Source organism: Arvicanthis niloticus, chromosome 11 (assembly GCF_011762505.2).
Source record: "Arvicanthis niloticus isolate mArvNil1 chromosome 11, mArvNil1.pat.X, whole genome shotgun sequence".
Classification (NCBI taxonomy): domain Eukaryota; kingdom Metazoa; phylum Chordata; class Mammalia; order Rodentia; family Muridae; genus Arvicanthis; species Arvicanthis niloticus.
Window position 1 is genome coordinate 31,162,603 of NC_047668.1, and position 15,734 is coordinate 31,178,336.

A 15,734-nucleotide genomic window follows, 5' to 3' on the forward strand; every position below is an offset into this window, starting at 1 on the left:
AGGTAGGGGAGCACAGTCTGAGGTCCCAGGTATATGCCAGAGCTGGTCCTGCCCTGCAGGGTGGCCGAGGACTATCTGGTTCTCAGGCTCTTGGACACCCAGGTATCACTGGAATTCAAAGAATAGCTGAGAACAAAGTGGGAGCCTACAGGCTGGACTAGCCCTTGGACAAAAGGGAAAGGGGAAGAGTGCTCTGGCTGGGTCCTGCAAAGATGAGAGTTCTTGGCTTGGTCATGGTGGTCAGCTTGCTTGGGTTGATGGTCGCTGTGGCTGGGAACTCAGAGGTCTTCTGTGGAAGGTAAGATGCAGCTATTTAAGCAAAGGTTTGTTCCATTGTCCCCTATGAAAAGAGGTAGTCAATGGTTTTAAGGCTTTTATTTCCATGGTAGAAAGTAGATGAGTAAAAACCATACCCTGTTTTCTCAGGGTGGCCTGAGGTTAAATACCTTTTGCAGGGAAGAGTGTCTGGGAAGGAAAGCTTAATTGGCTAAGCCCTTCTGGCCTTTAGGTACTTCATTAATATGGAGATCTGTCTTGAGACTATTTGGCCTGTGGTCACATGTCCTCTACCTGTGGAGGGGCTGGGGCATTGCCCTTACACAGACACAAATCTATGGAGGCCTCATGTCAGGAGGTTTTATTTCCTTTGGGGTTATGAGACTGTTTAGATAGTTTACCTGATCTTGATTTAACTTTGGTATGTGGTATCTTTCTAAAAATCATCCATTTCACTGAAAACCTCCCAACCAAAATAAGCAGAATTTTATTAGACCTTCAAAGAAGACTTAATACTAATACTCCTCAAACTATTCCACAAAATAGAAAAGTTGGACCCAAAGATCCAAAACCAGGGGATGTGCTCCCACAGAAACACTCACAGACAGGGGATACAAAAACATGAGGTTTATTGATATTGATAACCAGCACATTGGGGTTCCCTTGTACACAGGCAAGAGGAACCCAGAGCCAAAGTTGGGAGCAGTTTTTATAGAGTTTACAAGGGCAACCACAAAGGCTGATCTTCCCAGGTCCGGTCTCTAGGTGACTCAGATTCACACATTATTTTTATGACAATGAGTGTCTTCCATTTGCCCAGGTTTATTACATTAAGGGCCAGGCTTCCTGACCACCTCCCATCCTGGGCCCCTCTCCTGGAATGTGTCTATGTGCTCTGGGCCTTCCTCACGCAGGTGGGTTCCCTCCCCTGTGGTCTGAGGAATGTTAATCAGCCTCTTCCTTCTTCCTCCAAATGTTAATCTAGCAAGTGTCCTCTGACTAAGGATTGTGCTCCTTCGGGAATGTGTCCTGGGACAGTGGGATTTTTTTCCAATTTTAAGTTTGGACTAAGACCTGAAATTCTACAGAAACGGAAGGAAGGAGTGCTCCCTAATTCATTTGATTAGGCCACAGTTACTCTGATACCTAAGCCGCACAAAGACCCAACAAAGATAGAGAACTTTAGACCATTTTCACTTATGAACATTGATGCAAAAATGCTCAATAAAATTTTCACAAAACAAATCTAAAAACACATCAATAATATCATTCACCATGATCAAATAGTCTTTTCCCAGTGAAGCAGGAATGGTTCAATATATGAACATCCATCAACTTAATCTACTATATAAATAAACTCAAAAAGGAAAAAAAATCACATGATCATCTCATTAGATGCTGAAGAAACCTTTGACAAAATCAAACAACACTTCATGTTAAAAGTCTTGGAGAGATTGGGAATTCAAGGCACATAATAAAAACAATATACAGCAAACCAACAGCCAACATAAAACTAAGTGGAGAAAAACAAGAAGCAATCCTACTAAAATCCAGGATAAGGCAAGGGTGACCATTCTCTCCCTATCTATTCAATATACTACTTGAAGTTCTTTCTAGAACAATTAGACCACAAAAGGATATCAGGGGCTACAAGTTGGAAAGAAAGAAGTCAAAGTATCACTATTTTTGGATGATATGACAGAATACATAAACAACTCCCCAAATTCTACAAGAGAACTACTACAGCTGATAAACAACTTTAGCAAAGTAGCTGGATATAAAATTAACTCAAACAAATCAGTAGCCTTTCTTTATACAAATGATAAATGTGCTGAGAAAGAAATTAGGCAAAGAACATCCTTCACAATAGCCACAAATAATATAAAATATCTCAATATAACTCTAACCAAGCAAGTGAACTATCTGTATGACAAGAACACTAAATCCCTGAAGAAAAAAATCAAAAAAAAAAAAAAAAAAAAAAAAAAACCTCAGAAGACAGAGAGATCTCTCATGCATATGAATTAACATAGTGAAAGTGGCCATCTTACCAGAAGCAATCTACAGATTCAATGCAATTCCCATCAAAATTCCAACTCAATTCTTCACAGACGTGGAAGAGCAATTCTCAATTTCCTGTGGGGGGAAAAATGAAACCCAGGATAGCCAAAAATAATTCTGAATAATAAAAGAACTTCTGGAGAAATCACCATCCCTGACCACAAGCTGTACTCCAGAGCAAAAGTGTTAAAAACTGCATGGTATTGGTACAGAGACAGACAAGTCAATCATTGGAATAAAATCAATGATCCAAAATAAACCCACAGACTTATCAACACTTGATCTTTGACAAAGTAGCCAAAACCATCTATTAGAAAAAAAATCTTCAACAAATGATGCTGGTCTAACTGGCAGTGTGCATGTAATCAGTTAGAATGCTAATTGATTCATAATTATCACCTTGCACAAAGCTCAAGTCCAAGTGGATCAAGGTCCTCAAAATAAAACCAGATACACTGAATCTAATAGAAGGAGGCTCCCAGGACTCAGTGTGAGTGACCTTAGTTAAACGCCCAACAGTGGGGAGATGGAACTTGAAGAGGACATCTCTAGTAGCTAGATAAGGCCTCCAGTGGTGGGATGGGGACACAATCCACCTTCAAAATTTTCTACTGAAAATTGTTCTTGTCTAAAAGAAATGCAGGGACAAAAATGGAGCAGGGACTGAAAAAAAATGGCCCTCCAGACCAGCCCAACTTGGGATCCATCCCATGGGAGGGCATCAAACCCTGACAGTATTACTGATGATATGTTGTGCTTGCAGACAGGAGCCTAACATGGCTGTCCTCTAAGAAGGTCTACCAGCTGCTGACTGAGGCAGATGTAGATACTCACATCCAAGTCTGTCCAGACTGAGGTCGGGAACCCCTATGGAAGAAATAGGAGGATTGAAAGAACTGAACCGGATGGCAACCCCATAGGAAGACCTACAGTGCTAACTAACCTGGACCCCAGTGAGCTCCCAGAGACTAAGCCATCAACCAAAGAGCATACATGGACTGATTTGAGGTCTGTGGCACAATAAAATAATTAATTAAAAAATAATAAAACCTTTGGAAAAATAAATCAAATGACATCAATCAATATGTCACTAAGAGAGACAGAGAGAGAGAGAGAAAGAGAGAGAGTATGGGGAGCCAACAGAAGGCAGCTAATATCCTTGTAGCAATCTTGAGCCATATAACCTGTTAAGAGACTTGATTACAATAGCCTACTACAGCTGAGCACACTCTGATAACATCTTGTTTTAGATACCCAGGATCTTCCCTTGGGTGTGTGAGACTTAAAGCTGTTATTTAGAGATTTAAGGGCGTGACTTAGAGATCAGATTTAGAGATAAGACCTAAGGATGTGACCTAAGAGCATGACTTAGAGGTGTGGCTTAGAAGTGAGACATTAAAAGGCAAGAGGCAGACAGAAGAGTCCAGAACAACTTGGAGTTAGATATTAGACATTAGGTAGTACAACTTGGAACTAGGAATTAGGTTAGACACTTGCAACAGAGAATTAGGCACTTGGCACTTGGAGAAAGAACTTGGAACTTGGAGTTACTAGGGACTAGGAACTAGGGACTAGGAACTCAAGAACTGGGACTTGGACTAGGAAGAGAGACTGAAGAATAAACAGGATTGAATCACACTCTGTCTGGTCTCCATTGTTCGCATCCATCCTCACTCTCTCTCTTGCTGTACCCCAACCAGAAGACTGGAGCAACTTGGGGCAGTGCGGGCTCTAACAACTTAGCCCCCAAGGCTTTTGGCAGTGTGGGTCCCAACATTGATAGAGCAGTCCCCAACACTTGGGCCCCCAAGCATGGGGAAGAGTGGTCCTCAACATTTTTGGCACCCAACATGGGGCAGCTTGGGCCACAACAAGAGAGAGAGAGAGAGAGAGATCCTACAATGGGGAAAACAATGCCTCCCCAGATATCATAAGTTATTATATCGTATCAAAAGTTCTAGTCCTAAGTATGACTACCTTTCTTTTATTTGTTGGTCAATAGGATCCCATATACCACTCAAAATTAGATGCTATTGTCATTGCTCTTGGTTACTTGCTAGAGCTTGATGTTAAGACACTATTGCCGAACTCACCACAAACCTAAATCATAGGACATAGAAAAATCAAGCTGATACCAACCTAGAATTCATATTGGCTAGTTTTTATAGAGCTGAAAGGTTCAAAACATACTATAATCTTACCCTGCATTAAACCTTACATATTACCATAATTATATGTCTATTAATATATATCTACTGTTACAATAGTGGTATTAATGTTATGAGAGTAACCAGCCATTACCAGATTGAGTTTAAAACCCCATCAATGAGATGGAACCTGTGTCCAGTACCACTTACTGGGTCAAAATCTCCTGACTAGGTTATAGGACTTTGGTAGAACATAAGATTATTATTCTGGCAAATGGACATAGTAATAAACTATTCTTCAAGTTCTTATTTGACACTCATAGATTAGTGCATCTCTCAATCCTCATTGTAGAAGTAGATGGTGATTAATATAGGGATCCAAAACTGGTCAACACACAAAGAATGTGAGACTGTGGAGTGATCAGCTCTTAATTGAACATCTTCCACATTGTACCCACATCCCAAATACACAAGAATAATCCCAAAGCGGGTGGAAAGATTTTAAGAAGGAGGGAGTAGAAGTCTACAGAAAAACAGTACTTCCCAGACATGAGAGCCATGTTTTACACATGAACTCACAGAAGCTGAGACTGCATTTACAAGATTTTCAAAAGACCTAGCCAATCCAAATTCCAGCATGGATAGAAGAAGGACTCATGAAGTGCCTCTACTTAGCTAAGGAACTACTGGACGGGGGGGGGGGGGGGGGGGGGAACAGTTTTCTTCAGGAATATGATCCAAAGCAACTACTCATGCTAGTCTAGGTTCCAGTAGATGGTCTCACACCTATGCATATATAGAGCCAGCACTAAATGGACTCAGTAGGTAAATGAGAGAAAGATAAAGGAGGAGGAGGAAGAGGAGGAGGAGGAACAAGAGGAGGAGGAGGAACAAGAGGAGGAGAAACAAGAGGAGGAGGAGGAAAAAGAGGAGGAGGAGGAACAAGAGGAGGAGGAAGAGGAGGAGGAGGAAGAGGAGGAGGAAGAGGAGGAGGAAGAGGAGAACTACATAAAGTTGGGAGTTTGAAGTAAAAGTGGAGGAGGTGATAGAAGAAGAATTTCAGAAGAAGAAATGCAGAGGAGATTTGTGAATTTTATTTCCCATGTTTTAGTTTGGGAGACTATGTTCTATGGAAATAAAGATCCTGTAGAAACTTATTGAAATCCTTCACAGGTGCATGAGTGTTAAACATTCAGGAAACACGTAGAGTCAGCTTGAGATGGGACAACTTGTTTTCAACTTGGAGTATATTTTTTAAAGTAAAACCACCATGAAGAGCAACTGGTGAGTTTTTCTCCCTGTATATTTTCATGTAAGAAGGAGTTCAGGAGAGTGTCTCTGAGAAACAGAGCCTTCTGGAGAGGTCAAATGTGGGGTCTATTCCTGTGGAAAACTTGCATGTATAGTTGAAATCTCGGACTAAATCTTTTGCAGAAGTCCCTACTGCATTTGTCTCCCTGTAGTCATTAACATTTGCATTAAATGAAGTACATCTGTCTGCTTTTCCTATTTAATTTTATTCTGTGAGCTTCAGAAAGACAATGTGGCGTGACTGCTGCACATCAACCTCAGTAGTCTGTGCTAGAAGTTTCTGTGTGCCTTTGGCCATAGTAACACTTTCTCCCATAGTTAAAAATTCCTTTACTACTTTCAGTAGGGGGTTTTCCGTTCTCCCCCACCAGGCAGCTGGCATATAGAGTTCTGATTTATCCCTCTGATGTGGTCCCAGAACTTACTAATAGCAAAGGTTGTGAATCTAAGTTCTGTGGCCTTTAGGCACAGTGCTCCCACCCTGGCCTGTCACCATCTGGAGCTGATAGTTTCCTCGGATGAGGTTTGAACTAAGCTTGTTCTCTTTGGGACATTGCTTTGCAGCTTCCTGGCCTAGGAATGCATACTTTTGAATTAAGGTTTGAACCAGAAGTTTCTGTCAAATGTCTCAAACTCCCGTACATTTGACAGCTTAAAGAACTTGAAAGAAGTTTATTAAAGGAAAGGATAGTTTAGAAAGGTGATTTATAGAATATGTAACAGGTTCGAGCTGGAAGCACATGAAGCACATGAAGGAAAGTGAATTTATCTTGCAAATGTGTATGTGGGTACATGGGGTGTGAGGGAATTTGTGGGGGTGAGAGGTGTTAGGGGCGTGTATATGTGAGGATGTGTGAGGATATGTATGTGTCAAATAGAAGTCAACATCTATGTCTTCCTTAATGACTCTCTACCTTATTTTCTCAATGGCCCCCACTGAACCTAGAGTTCATCAACTCAACCAGGCTAAGTATGACTGGGCCACCTCTGCATATCCTCCTTACAACTGACATAATTTTAAACATTGATGTTGCTGAAAAAAGGCTCTGAAATGGGGTGGAATTATCACCCATGGAACATCAAAGCATTTATCAAGTGAACTTTGAGGAAGATGAAGAAATGATGCATTTTTTAAAAGATCATGATATCAATTAAAGTACCCTCCACCAAAGCCTCTAATATTCTGAATAAGCTAAGTTCATAGCTTTTAGATGTGACATGCCTAACATCGAGAAGGAAAAAAAATAAAAGGAGATGTTTTTGAGTATATGTATTGTAAGCTAGTCCTTGCAGAACTTGTAACAAAGAGAGACATTTGGGAATATGTAAATGACAGAAAATAATGTCTCCATATAGAAGCATGAAATCCATTTGGAGCAGCTAAGTCAGCTAGAATCTGTGTCAGTGACTTCAAGTGCACTCAATCACTTTGTCAGCTGCTTAGCCTTGGCTGTTTAACTTGGATATTTAGAGAACAAAGCAATTCATATGTTTTCATTCTTTTATATCTCAAGTATTAAAATAAAGATCAAACTAAGAATCCATGTGTCATGCGCCAGTTATTTCTGTTGCAAATCTCTTTTCTTAATTTTACTGGAAAAAAAAGACAAATTACAATTAAGGATAACACCTTATACTATCAATTCCTGGCTTGCATACACTCTTATCATATCAGAATATGTTCTGAAATCTATAATTAACAACCTATTGCCCAATTGACCCATTACTCTTAGTGACTGCTATAAATCTTGGCAAAAGTAATACCAACAATTTCTATTTGTTTCTACGTATGAAGATCTGGTATATTTCATTATGATTACTTTGGGAGACTTTGAACTTATAAACTGTCTCCTATAAGATTTGTTTTAAAATGTTTTCAGTGTCATCGAACATAAGAATATAACACACAATGCTTTGTTTCTATGAGTATTAGGTATTTCTCCAAAACAAGCTGTTGCCCATGCTTTCCAGGTCAACTTGTCTTATCCTTAACTGACTTATTTCCATTGGTTTACTTCATATTCTCCTTAAACAGATGTCTTTGTGGTCCTAGTTTTTGTTGTGAAATAAAAAGTAAAGAAGAAAGAGTGCATACCAATACTGGAAGCCAGATGCCCTAGGCTGTGCTATCACCAGGCACTGCTCCTGGAGCACAGTTGGCACATTGCCTAAGATGAAGGACAAGGAGGGGCTTGTGTAAAATGATGAGGGGGAAAACTTCTGCTGTGGTTGGTTTGATGGTAGGCTTAAACTGTCTTCCACAATAGTTCATGTCACTGAGGTGAGGGGACAGCTAGCACTGACACTTGTTTTTTATGCCACAGTTCAAAGAACTGGACTGCGAAATAGCTCCAGAATGTGCATTGTAAGTGCGTTGTAACATTTAGTCACAATAAGGGCATTTACATTCCTCTCAAATGGTCCTCACTAAATAGTGGATTCATGCTTCTTGAATGAGATGCCCAGTTGAGCATTGAGATATGTTCTTGATCCTTACAACAGAAAGTATATTCTGCTTAATCGTTGCCTGGTGAGTTCAGTTAAGGTTATTAATTTTGGAGCTTTCATAAGCTTAGTAAACTCACTACTCTTTGATGATATATGGAAAAAGAAAATAAGACTGAAAACTGAACAATTAATTAAATATCATAGGAATGACTTACTGATAAATAGATTTCAAAGAATGGATTTTTTTCCCACCTCATATATGAAGTTGAGGCCTAAGCCCTGGCATCTTGTGAAACAACAAAAAAACAGAATCTGTGATTGTAGTCAACAAGGGGTGTGCTGAATGAGAGTGGTCCTGACTCAATATACTATCTTCTTTGTATGGTGAGGGATGTTTGAACAAAAATATGGGAACAGAAACCAAGCAAGAGAGCACAATTATTGTTGTGGTCCAGCAAGAGGTCACCAGATGATGGAAATGACAAAGAAGGGTCCTCCCTAGAGCCTTGGTTGTAGGGGGCGGGGGAGCCTATGCCATTGTTTTGAGTTAGCTTTGGACTTCTAGTGTCTGGAACTGTGAGCTGATAAATTCTATTAAACTACACAGCTTATGATTGTCTATGAAATTCAAAGAAACTTCAGTGGCCAGTCTTGGCACCTATAGGGAAATTCTCATGGTATTCCATTGTTAACTCAGTACATTGTGTTTGTAGGAAAATTTTTAATAGGTGTACTTCAAGAATAAATAAGCTTGTTCTTCAACTATTTGTGTTTATTATCTTGTTTGTTCCTTAACTATTGGCATCTATTTTATTGCTAGTTCCTCAACCTAGAACTCACCTGAATACTTGCATGTAATTCAAATAGTATAAAAGCAAAAAGGAAGAGGGGGATGGGATAAGGAGTTCTAGGGAGGGGAAATGGGGAAAGGGGATGACATCTGAAATGTAAATAAATAAAATATCCAATAAAAATTTAAAAATGAATAAATGAGTATGCCTTCTGTTAGGTCAAAATCTAAATATATGATTACATAGAAGATGCTATATGGTAAAGCTATGTTCATCAAAATCCAATGGTGCTAAGAACCCTCCCTCAAAAACACCCTTTTAGGGAAAAACCACCTCTCAGCCCCAGTATATATTTTATTCCCTTCACAGTGAGGAAAGCCTGAAGTGTCTTGAACATGCATTTTCAGGCCTTTATCTATGACTTTATATGGTCAATATTAATGAAAAGTCTTCACATTAAATAATAGCTTTGTGTTTAGCTACTTTAGAGAAGATATGATCTTGGGTATTCCAATAGCTTATCAAAGCATCCTCCTTCAAGAGGATTCCAAAGGAAAACAGTGGGGAAATGATGAACAGACATTAGAATGTGACTAGTTAAGATATAACCTGAAAACAGAAACTAAGCATAACATAACATTAGAACTCATAAGATTATTCAAATGTGTTATTTAATAACATATTTGAATAATCTTATGAGTTCTAATGTTCAGTGCAACTATGTCAAATTATTATTTGTTCCCATGCTCAATGGAAATGAAATTGAAGTGTAAGAAATTTTAAGTAAGGCCCCTAGCTTGTGAATGTTGTAAAACAACATGTAGGAGCAATTCATATCCCAAAATCTCTATGCTAAATGTCTCCTTACTCTAATTGCCTCTGGAGGACATGCCTGCACAGCCTGGAGAAGATTCTAGACCTCATTGTAAACTGTTGGGTGCTTAAGAATTGTACACTTTGTCTTTTTTGGTAAAAATGATCTGAAAGCCTCTTTCTCATTTGAAAAATATGACAATGCATGTGTTTATATTTAAATTATGCCAGAAACTGTCAAGAGGAACCATTTCTGCTTAAATCCAAGGAATTAGTTTGTAATTAAATAGCTAAAATTTTAACCAGATGCAGTCAGGATGAATTATGCTAATTATTTCCCTTCTTCCTCTTCTCTTAAAAATCACCAAACTTGTATACTAATTTTATGAATATTTTGCTATATTTATCTAGACATTCTTAAAAAATGCCAATGTCTTGACTAATACAGTTTATCATTTCTCATATGAGATCCACATTCTGAATGCTGGGTACTGAAGTGACTTCTGTAGTCACCAAAACATTCTACACAATGAGCCATGGAGTGAGCATGAAACTCAGTCGCAGTGTTTTTTGACCTAAGCTGAGTGAGTTTTAGCCTTTTCTTAGGAATTTGGTCCTGAGAATGAAATGGGTTGTAGAGTAATCTGAACCATACAATGTCAATATTCTAAAAAGGATGTCCAGCATTCCTGGCCACCAATGTCCTCAGGGCTATCCTGATGTGAAATTAGTTGAAAGGGATTCTCCAAGACTAGTCAGAAATGCATGTGCCAAACACTAATTGTAAAAGCATGTGCCTGACCAGACTTACTTTAAGTATATCCTTAACAATAATTTTTTAAAAATCATTTAGCTTTTTTTTATAGTCAAAGAAATCTTTCATTATACAAACTAGTCTATAGATGATAAAATCAGTCATGTATTCTGCTAAACTACACAAGAAAATAATAGTTCCAAGAGGTTAGGAAGAAGACACAGTACTTAGAAGGCATGCATGCAAAATGCATGCTCAAAATTCATCACTCAGATATGAAGAAGTAAAATGAAAGCCACCTAGTGTGGAAATGCAGCAGTCTGCATGAAATTCCAGTTTTCCAAAGACAGAGACAGGAGATCTCTAGAACGAGCTGCCTACCTAGAACAATCCTACTGATGAGCTCTGAAATTGACTAAGAGACCCTGCTGCAGTGAATAAGGTTGACTGTGATAATTGAAGATGACAAACATAATGTATACATGTATCTACACACACGGATGGGCAAACACGTGAACATATAAACACATACGCATCACACATACACACACACAGACTCAAACTTTGAAAAATGTTTACTATGGTAAATTTCATGTGTTTTTTAAGTTACTGGTGGGTTTTTAACATAAGCATTACATGTAGGGAAGAAAAATCTATAACCAGAATAAGTATCTACTCCAGTAAGGAGAAAGCATTGTTCTTTCAATAGTGGAAGTGGAGGAAGTAAACCTGACAATGGTGGGATATCTAGTGTTCAATGTTGGTCTCTGCTGTTGGCAGAACTGGCACTCAGAAGCAGCTGTAGCCAGATCAGCCTTGGTGAGTATCAATTCATGTCGTTGAGCCCACACATAACACCCATCACTGCCACTGTGGCCATTTTATTAATGAGCCCACTAGACAAGACAGGAATGGCTGAGGAAAGAGGGTGAACACCAATGGGTCATCCTATCTATTTGATTACTGAACTCTTCCTCTGATGAAGTCATCTTTTGATGAGCATTTAAATAAGACACAAGCATCTTCATATCATTTGCCTATTTGGGGGAAAATCTATTTACATACTTCTTCCCCAGATGTCTTTCTCACCAATTTTCCAATCATGCTCTTTCCAAGTCCTGACCATCCAGCCACTCTATTGACTACAGCCCATGAGTCAGTGGACAATCATACATCTGGCCATTTTTCCTTCCAAAGGAAATATATGACCATGGGCACTGCCTGAAGTTCTGCCTACTGTGAAAACTTCCCTTCACTGGTTTCTTTCACAATTGTCCCCAAAAGAAGTTATGATGCAAAATGAATGCTCAAAATTCAGCATGCAGGATGGTTGCCTGCATGACATGCAAAACCATCAGTAAACCAGCCCCTTGTCTTTTCTCAGTCAATCAATCAAGAGAACACCACATAAGGCTATAGGTGCATTCTTAGCAGCAGATGGTATTGTAATTGGAGTAAAAACCAGGGGCACAGGCAACTTCTTCATGCAATTTGCTTGTACCTTCAGGACCTGCCCTGGCCAGATCATATATATACCACTTTCATTTGATGGTATATTGCTGTTGTACATGTCATACATTATAATAAATCATAATGTCTGTCAGTTGATATCTAGCTCATGATGGGCAGCGCGGGTTACATTGTAACTTGGCAGACCATGGTCAAATGTTCAGTTACCACTAAGGATACTAAAGGGTCAGGTGCAATAATCTATCATTCACCTTAGAAGGAAGATCTCTGTGTAGGACTGTGAAAGGACAGCATGGTTTCTGGTCAAGCACCCACTAGAAATCGCCAGAGACCCAGATGATCCTAAGAGACTGCATGCATTTCACCACGCTCCCAAACTCCAGGCTCCTGACACAAGGCTGAAGACCTCCATATAGTGAGGTCCTCCAATCACATAGGAGAGCCCACTAGCCCCTCCACAGGTAGAGGGCATGACTGCAGGCCACAGAGCCTCAAGACAGATCTCCATATTAATGGCATACCTAAAGGCCAGAGGGGCGTAGCCAATTAAATATTTCTTCCCAGACCCTCCTCCTTGCAAAAGGTATTTAATCTCAGGCCCACCCTGAAAATACCGGGGTATAGTTTTTATCTATTTTCTGCCATGACAATAAATATCTTAAGAACATAGACTATTTTTTTTTTTTTAATTTGGGACTCACCATGGGGAACAGCGGAGCAGGCTTCAATTTACAAAGCACTGCCTAATCTCTCACTGACATTCTTTCTGCGTTCCCAGTCAAGGAGACCACCAGCCACCCAACCCAAGCAAACAAGTGGAGCCAGCCATGACCCAGCCAGGCAAGTCACTGCAACCAAGCCAAGAACTCTCATCCCCGCAAAACACAGCCTGAGCTCAGCTGTTCCCCTCTCCTATTCAGCTGCAGGCCAATCCAGCCCATATGCCTCTACTTGGGTCTCGGCCCTGCCTTGGTCCCCCAGCAGCATCTGGGCCAGTGCCCGAGAACTGGCCAGTTACCAGCTGCCTTTTGGCCCGGGGACCCCCAAGCTAAGAGTTCCGGCTCCTCTCAGGACCTCAAACTGTGCTCCCCACCCCTGAGTCTGACATCTTCACATAGCCTGATGTCCACTAGCACCAGCATGGAGTGAACACAGTCAAATTCCTGCACCTCTGTCCCCATGAGAGGCCCTGCAGAGGCGGGACCCACACATCAACCCAACAGGTCCCACGCACATCACAACCCAACATCTCTGCATGTCTCATACCACTGAATTCCTAAGAATTTCACTGAGGTAAACAGTCGTTGAATTTTAATTGTATTTATTTCTCATCCTCTGTTGTGAATATATGTTACAAATGAGTTTAAAGTATTTGCTACCTCCTACCCACTTGGTCCAATCAGCATGTCATATGTATAGTGCACCAATGTGATATTTTGTGGAGGAGACAGATGATCGATATCCCTTCTAAATAAGTTATGTCACAGGATTGGAAAGTTAATATATCCTTGAGGTAAAACTGCAAATGTGTACTGCTGGCCTAGCCAACTGAAAGTGAATTGCTTCTGATGGTCCTTTTGGGCAGGTACTAAGAAAAGGGCATTTGCTAGATTGTTAGTTCCAATCCATGAACCAGGAGATTTGTTAATTTGCCCAAGTAAGAACACCAGCTGGTACAGCAACTTCAATCAGAGTTACTAGCTGATTGAGTTTTTGATAGTTAACTGTCATTTTCCACAGTCCAATCTTTTTTCTGCACTGTTCAGATAGGAGAGTTAAAGGAAGACGTGGTGAGAGCCACCATCCCCACTTCTTTCAAGTCCTCATTGGTGGCACTAATCACTAAAATCCATCCAGAGATGTGATACTGTTTTGGAGTCACTATTTTCCCTGGCAGAGCCTATTCTAAAGGCTTGAATTTAACCTTTCCAATAGCAATAGCCCTCACTCCACAGTTCAGGAAACAATGTGAGAATTCTGACAACTTCTAAGTAAATCTATCCTAATTATACATTCTTGGACTGGGGAAATAACCACAGGATGAGTTCAGGGACCAGCTGGACTTACTGTGAGTCATGTTTCAGTCAAACCTCCTTTAATCACCTGACCTCCATAAGCCCCTGCTTTTACCAGAAGGCCATAAGGTTTCTTGGGATCTCCCAGAGTCAGTGTCAATTCAGACCCAGAATCCAATAGACCCCAGGAAGTCTGATTGTTTCCAGTTCCCCAGTACACTCTTACCATTGTAAGAGGCCATAGGTCCCTCTGGGGAAGGACTGGAGAAACTGCTAACAGCAAAGCTTTAAGCTGTTTTATCAAGATTCTTTCTCAGGGGGACCTGGCCACCCTTTTCTTCATTCAAGAGTTCTGGGTCTACAAACTGGCTCAGGTCTGGAAACCGATTCACCAGCCAAGATTCCCTTTTGCTACAATCAAATGTAGCCTTTCTTTCATTTATTTGTTTGAATACCTTTCCACTTATACATATCAAACAAAACTTCAGTCAGCGTCTTAATCATTTCATTGCACGATTGATTACCTAGTACCAAAGGTCACGTGAGTCATGCCACCATAAAATCACTTTGCCTGTGTTGACCAACCATTGAGTTAGGCCGTTATGAAGTTTTTCTCTGCTGGTCTTTACAATAACTATGATCACTTTGCCTTTGTTGATTCATTGCTTCCAACTGGCCTGTGCTACCTCATGACCCAATTAAACCCATTCATGGTGTTTAATTCACCCATTTAAGCAGTAGCATCTCTAACCCCAAAGTATGACACAAGAAAAGAGGTGGCAACAAAGCCCTTCAAATGTGCTGATGTCCCTCACCATTTTGTGTCTTATTGGGTTAGTGAAGGGCATGCCTTCTGGGCCTTCCCATTGTGGAGGATTAGGTTTTACACAGTGTACCTATTCCAGCATTGCTATCTCCCTGAGCCTTAAAATTTCTTTTATCAACACGAAGCCAAAGAATTTCAGACATGTCCAACTTATTTTTAAGAAGGGCATCTTTTGACAAATGCTTCACCCATCTATTTGAAGAAACTTTTGACACCTTTTAAAAAACTGTGCAAGCTTCCAAATTAAATCTAAAACCTCCACCCAGAGGGTCCATATCAGCAATGAAGCAAGCCTGATTTAGGCTTTTGTACCTTCCACTATTATTCCACACTCTTAAAATCTATTCCCACCTTATTGCCCAGATTTCTACTTGGATGAATCCGCAAACTCCTTAAGCTCTTTAGTAGCACACCCTCTCATGGACTACACTTTCCACCTTCCCTCTGCCTTTATTCTTAATTCTTTATTAAAACCTTTGCCTTAATTCTGGTTATAGATCTAAAGGAAGCTGTTGGTGGGCCTTGAGGAATATCACTGGTGCATTGCCTGGCATTTCAGGAAAGGTCACTACTGGTTTAGCAGACCATGAAGGTTAATTTCCTCAGTCGACAGAGAAGAGGGCAATATTTCAAGGGGTAAGAGCGTGAGTAAATCTTCTACTGAGGGTTGGGAGACTACTTCCTCAAGTGAGATAATCCCTTGAGAATCTAAGGATTCAAAGTTCTCAGCTTCAACTGGGCCCTCCCACACATCCCCATCGCAAGTTACCAGATCCTGTTCTTTATCAGTTAATGCCGGTATTTTAACTTGAACTTCCCTGT

General features: G+C 40.2%; 1 pseudogene; it reads right to left on the minus strand.

Moving 5' to 3' along the window:
- LOC117717364 (large ribosomal subunit protein eL15 pseudogene) overlaps nt 1-14,315 on the minus strand; it is a 44,041-nt pseudogene extending 29,726 nt beyond the window's left edge.
- Nucleotides 14,316-15,734: the final 1,419 nt, after the last annotated feature.